We start from the raw sequence: 6731 nt of genomic DNA on the forward strand, positions 1-6731 counted from the left end.
AATCCTACTGTAGGCTACCATAGTTGCTTATACACAAAGGCCTCTAAATTATCAACTAGATCAAAAATGTACTGAAGAAAAAAAAAAAAAACCGGTTTTAAAGATTCTATGGCCTGCCTTTTGTTTTGGGACTGATAGTTCACACTATTTTAGCATCTAAATGACCTTTTAGTAGGCTATAATTGTAAAAAAAAAAAAAACACACCTCCACGTTGTGTTTTATGTCATTTGGCTGAGAAGTCTTTACTTATTTTAATAAATTAAACATATATTTATGGCATTCAAATTTAAACATTTACTAGACTGAAGTAACAGATTTTTGATTATCCATATTTTTTTAAATAAATGATTAATATTGTCAAAATGCATCGCAAGTGATAAGCATTTGAGTAACATTTACTTGTTTCTCTCTTAATCATGGTTGCATTGCATTACATTACATTATGTTTTGCTTGCATAGGTTAATAAAGACAACAGTTTGATCATAAAATTGAGCATTTAAATATTAACTTATTAATACATATTGGAGATATAGAGAGACAACTAATATTTATATGCATTTGCCTGTTATACTGTTATAAAGATCTCATTCATTTACATTACAAGCTACCAGAAGAATTTCATCTTTATGGCCATATATATATCAGAAATTGCTTCAAATAGACTATCATGTTTTGCTAAGTTTGGGTCTTTTTTTTAACTCAGAGTATGAGCTTCATGTTTTTCTATATCATATACACTATACGAGACATAAAAGTCTAATGTATCGAACAAAAAAAAAAAAAAAAACCCTGCAACTTTCTCATCCCTTGCACTTGTAGCAACTAGATACATAATTAGTATTTTGCCTGTTCAATATACTGTATTATTTAGTAGTGAAAAGATATTTCCATCCAGATTCCACAAAGGGTTCAGATTAATTGAATGTGTTGTCCAACAGAAATTAGCTTGATTTGAAAGTAAAAAGTGAAGGCATGAAATACACTTGCAACAAAGTATGTCAGCTAGAGCTGTATACATTTTTCACTGCAGCAAACATCTTGCTGCTCAATTTTTCTTGCCAATTTGTTCAAAGAAACCTTTGATACTTTGATTTACTGAGAGTCTGATGATGGAAAAAGACTCCTCATACACCTTATCCAAACTCAGACACATCTGTAGGCTGACTCACTAATAACACAGGCTTCCTTTGTTGAAATCAACTGTGGACTTTCCCAGAAGTCTGTTCTGAGAGAGATTCTAGCGAGTGTACAGGGAAATAAACAACTTTGAAAAAAGAAAAGGAAAGAAAAAACAGAACATCTTAAAACCGAGCTGAGCTAGAGAGCTGAAATAGCATACATTAGTTGTAGGGATTTTTCAGCAACTCTTTCTTCAAGCTACATTGTTAACACTGGGCCTGTCCCAATACTCACATTTTCAGTCTTGGCTACTTGAGAGTGAATTAATTAGATGTTGTTTGTTAGTAAAACATTTTGTGCTGCACATTTTATTGGTGCAGAGATTAGTATATTTAAAATGCTTTTTAACACCAGTAATTACATCCATCACAATTACTAAATTGTGGCATTATAGGGTCTATTGAAAGGAATAGTTCAGCCAAAAAAGAAATTTTGCTTAAAATGCACTCAACCTTGGGCCAGTCAAGATGTATAGTTTTTTGATGCACTACCAGAGTACAGATAACCTATACAGGAAAACTGGACCAATTAAAAATCACAACAGACTAAAAATCACACTAAGAGAGGTCAGAATAATCATGTAGGCCTATTATCCATATATATTACAGACACAGCATTGTCATTCAGAGTGTTATTATTTAATAAGTGCATTCTTGAATAGGGCACAGAAATGTGCTTTCAAGTATAAAACATGTAACTTACCAAGATAAATACAGCTACATTCAAAATCCAACACTTCACTTCCTACCAGAAGTGTATTTTTACTGTAATACTCTGTTTTAAATACACAATAGTCAGGTTTGAATATTTATCATCAGTAAATATCCACTGCTAGCCACATTTAAGCATGTTTATACTTTTTAATGGAATGCATTTAATTGTTGTCTCATTGATGAGATTGACGCTTTTTCTTAAAGCAATTTAAATTAATGCATTTTGAAAAAAAAAAATCTAATCGAATAACTGCAACTAGTTAATAATACACCACATATAAGAGTATATAAATCTTACTTTAAGTTTAGTACTTTAAACTAATCCACATTTCACATGCATTTCAAAACATATAAATCCTAGTCTGTATTTAATCTTTATTTATTTATACAGGGGAAATCAGTATGTCTTAAAATATGTTCTTACAGTAAGTTACCTGGCTTACCTGATGAATAAATAGCATAAAATAGTAATTTCACCTAATTATTATATTAAGATTTTGGACCTTCTTTACATAAAATGTCTGTCTTAAATGCATTTTTAAAAGAGGGATCAAGACTCTATAAAACATCCTCTAATAACAGTAGACCTAGGGCTATGAGATCCTCATCCCACTAGATGGAAGCATTACTTCACAAACTCGGAGTATAACGCCAGTGAGCAGTGGCAGAACCGTGTATTATTCACTGTTGTCTTTCAGGAGTGTGAGGACAAACCACAGCCAGTGTCCCTCATGGAACATTTAAGAATGGCCTGCGACGTCTGAACAACACTTGACCCCTTTGCAACCAACAGGAGCTCTGACAAAACCCAAGGGAAATTGCATTAGTGCTGCTATTTGCTGGCTCATCAGTGAGATAATGCAAGTTTATCTGACCCATGAGGGAAACGCAAGATAGATGCAGCGCACATTCTTCAGTACTACATTAAAGGCCAAACATACATCACAAAGTGTCAATGAAAGAGGATGATTTACACGGTGCATCAGTAAATGGAGACAGAGATGAAGGAGAGCAAAAAAAGAGGGAAGAATAACAAGCATAAAAAGAAGCCATTGTCCACATACCCATGACCTTGCGGGGGAGTCTGAGGTCACAGCTTTCTTCAGTCGCTCTTGATTTCCACACAGTCACAGAGGTGATTAATGACGAACGGTAGACTTGATTAGCTAAAAAGACGGGCGAAACAAGCAGTCCCAGTGCTCCTGTTGACTCCCCCCGTTTAGATTAACACATTCAATTCAAGAACTCTAATGAAAACGCCATTGGTCAGGATGAAAGGTACGATTAAGCACAACGTCCTCCTTCAAATCCACAATGGTCCTTGTGGAAGAGGCAGATATTTATGCAAAGTGGCGCTCTCAAAGCTTTTAGCATTACAGCCAATGATTTTAAGCCCTTTTGGTGTTACATAAAGGTAAACGAGGTGTTCAGTACTTGCGTTGAACTGATGGGTTCGGAATAAGAATGTTTCTAGTGCTCAGCCAACAAAATATAAAACTGACCATATGTTTGAGCAGTATATAAGGCCCTTTCTAACGGAAAGTGATCAAACGGCTTTACTGCTGGTGTTGGGAACCCATTCGCTTCTCTACTGCAAGTTAAAAAAGGTTATTGTAACTGTATGTATCAAAATTGCAAGCTTGTTTCTTGTAGTTGACTTGTTTCTTGTTCTCAGTATGACTGAGTATATGACTGTATTTCTCAGTATTTGCGACGTGACTGTCATATTTGCATGTTTTTGTATCGTACATCGTGACTTTATCTCTCAATGTGACCTTAGGTCTCACAATGTCGCAATATTTTGCAATCATTACTTCTTCTAATATTAGCCATTTTATATCTAATTTTGTGACTTTGTTTCTTCTAATTGTGTCGTGATCTCTCATTGTAGCTTTATATCTCTAAATGTGACTATTTTGCTGTTGTGCCTTCGTTTCTCATATTTGTGATTTTATCTCATAATTGATACGGTTTCTCGTTGTAAGCTTTTTAATATTACACATTGCCGTTTTTGTTTCTTGCAATTGAAAAGTTGAATATCTAACTGATTTTACAGTGCATCTCACCATGTGATTTTAATTCGCAGTTGCGTCTTTGGTTCTCGTATTTGTGATTTTATCTCATAATCAATACTTTGTTTCATATTATTTGCTTTTTATCTCACATTGCAATTTTGTTTCTTGCAATTGAAAAGTTTTATATCTCACTGATTTTACAGTGCATCTCACCATGTGACTGTATTTCGCAATTGCAGCTTTGTTCCCCAGATTTGTTTTTATCTCACAGTTGAGACTTTTTATTGCTCAGTATGACTTTATGTCTTCCAGTGTGACTGTTTCTCATTTTATCTCACAGTTGAATCTTTTGCTCGGTGACTTTATATCTCACACTGCAACTTTATAATTCACAACTGTGACTATATTTTGCAAAACGTTATTGGCAAATTGTTATAGTTTGTTTCTTGAGAACATTATCCTTGTTTGACTTTATATTCCACAATTGTGACTGTTTCTCATAGCTGCATATTTTACATCTCACAATTAATTATTTATACAGTACTTCACTCAACTGCAACTTTTTATTTCTCATAATTATGAATTTATATCTCACAATGTGAGCATATCTTGTAAAGCCATTTTTATAAATTGTAATTTGCGACTATTTCTTCCAACTGCAACTTTATTTTTTTTTCTAACCTTTTCTCACAATTCTTTTATTTTTCACTCAGAGGTGGAAACAGGTTTCTATAGATTACCACAAGGAATATTATTCGAAATAAACATGCTCTGGTGAGTTACATAACACTTTAATGGAGTAAGCTATCAAGAACCTTGAATAAGAATATCAATGCACGAGGATGCGGTTTGTTGTCTGTTTTCGAGCACTTTAGAGACTTGATCTGTTAATCTCAGTGATAAAGATGTCACTGTCACCGACAAAGCCTTTATAAACATCTCTATATACAAGCACTGCATTAAACTCGACAAGCTCTCAGTGCAAATTTGCCTGCGATCAATGGCCATGAGAGCACATGCATCCTGACTAACAGGAAAATATCTACGTTAGAAGCACTAGGAGTTGCATACATCTCATAATATAAGAGACATTTCCGGTCCTGGTGTCTGATTGGTCAATACAGCGAAATCTAGATGCACCTGAGATACACCTCATCATATCATTGCAAGGCACCTGTGGAGTTTTATGTTTGTTCAGCTTAATCTCATAAGAAAATGCAATTATTTATTGAGGTGTGATGATTTTGAATACATTTGTAAGATGCGTGTATGAAAATACACACTTTTTCATTTGAAAATACACATGAAGGTCCATCCCTAAACAACACTGTCACTGGTGTGTAAACAGTTCAAATAAAATCTATGAGATAGCACATATTCATACACCACCACGTATATATGAAAAATAATGTCATTAAGTAAATACCATTTACTCTCCATACAAAAAAAAAAAAAAAAAAGTTAATAATTTTAAGCCAAACCAACCAGCTTCAAGAGACACATCCCAGTTGATCAAAGCAAGAACAAAATTGTTGTAACCTAATTAACAATAATTGTATAAACTATACTAGACTAGTATATGGTAAAGGGACTCAAAAGCAAAATAAAATTGTGAAAAAGAATGCAGTTTTACTTTGAAAACTGTTTGGTTGCAGAAGAGCAAAGAACAAGCACAGTCTTTCTTTCAGCAGTGCTTTATTTGAGTATAGTACGGCTTTCACCCACAAATGGCACAGTGTTTAACTTTGCACACAAATATTTGTTGACCATCACAAGGACCTTGCAAGCTTTTGGATTGGATTTTTTTTGCAATGCATTTTTGTTTTGTTTTCATGAATAAAACCTTCTCATTAGCTGCTATATTTTCATAATAACAAAAATAAACAATATAAATTTCTCAGTATGACAGATTATGCTACCCATTACTGTACATCTATGAGAGCATCAGATTCATTGAGGGCAAATTTAGGTTTCTTCGAACCAGGACCACAAAACAAGATGATCTTCCAATGACACCTTGAGGAGAGCAGCTTTAAGATTATAATATTAATTTTCTTACTTCCGGATCTCAAGCAGGGTTACAGAAAACTGTTGTCATTGAAGAAAGAAATAAAATGTATTATAAAAGATGTTTAAACTGAGCGACACAACTGTCTGAAAAGCAATTAGAAAAATAGTTTCTATATTATCTCAGATTTTATATTATGAATGAATACAAAAAAACCTAATTTAGTCAAATTAATATTCACCAAAACCTGGTTATGACTGAAAAGTTTTAAAGGCACTAGAAAAAATATAACTTTGATTTAAAAAACTATATAATTCAAGAGCTCAGCACTGAACTGACTTGTAATCAATATGTCATTCTCAAACGATTTATTATGATTATTTTAACTTGGATGAATACTTGGTGCACATACATATTTATACAGAATATCACTTACACAGAATGTCAACAAGTGCTTGTGTCAAATTAAATAGCAGACAAATCAGACTTATGGAAAGTAATTATATTTACTTCTCACAATAACAGTATTATAAATACAGTGCTGACTAATATCGCTTATAATACTGACCACAATACAAGTGATAACATTATTCACTTGTTAAATAGAAATTTCAGTAGTAATTAAGATCTGGCGATGATCTAACCATATGAATAAAGTTTTGTTTGAACTTTAGCATAACAGGGTTTGGCAATTAAACTTTAGCTCAGTTGGAAAGTGGGTTATTGAGAAACTAATACTTGATAATCAATAATCTGTGAACAATGACAGAAAAAAAATGACTTGAAAAGGAATGGGATAGAAAGTATTCATAAC

The 6731-nt window shown here is 33.2% G+C and overlaps 1 protein-coding gene across 1 annotated transcript in view; it reads right to left on the bottom strand.

Moving 5' to 3' along the window:
* Positions 1–5587: 5587 nt before the first annotated feature.
* Positions 5588–6731, bottom strand: part of LOC127972800 (1,4-alpha-glucan-branching enzyme) — a 163257-nt gene continuing 162113 nt past the window's right edge. The window contains exon 16 of the mRNA XM_052576588.1: positions 5588–6731. This exon is cut by the window's right edge and continues 192 nt beyond it. The gene's annotated coding sequence lies outside the window, so the exon portion shown is untranslated.

This window comes from Carassius gibelio, chromosome B15 (genome assembly GCF_023724105.1).
Source record: "Carassius gibelio isolate Cgi1373 ecotype wild population from Czech Republic chromosome B15, carGib1.2-hapl.c, whole genome shotgun sequence".
Classification (NCBI taxonomy): domain Eukaryota; kingdom Metazoa; phylum Chordata; class Actinopteri; order Cypriniformes; family Cyprinidae; genus Carassius; species Carassius gibelio.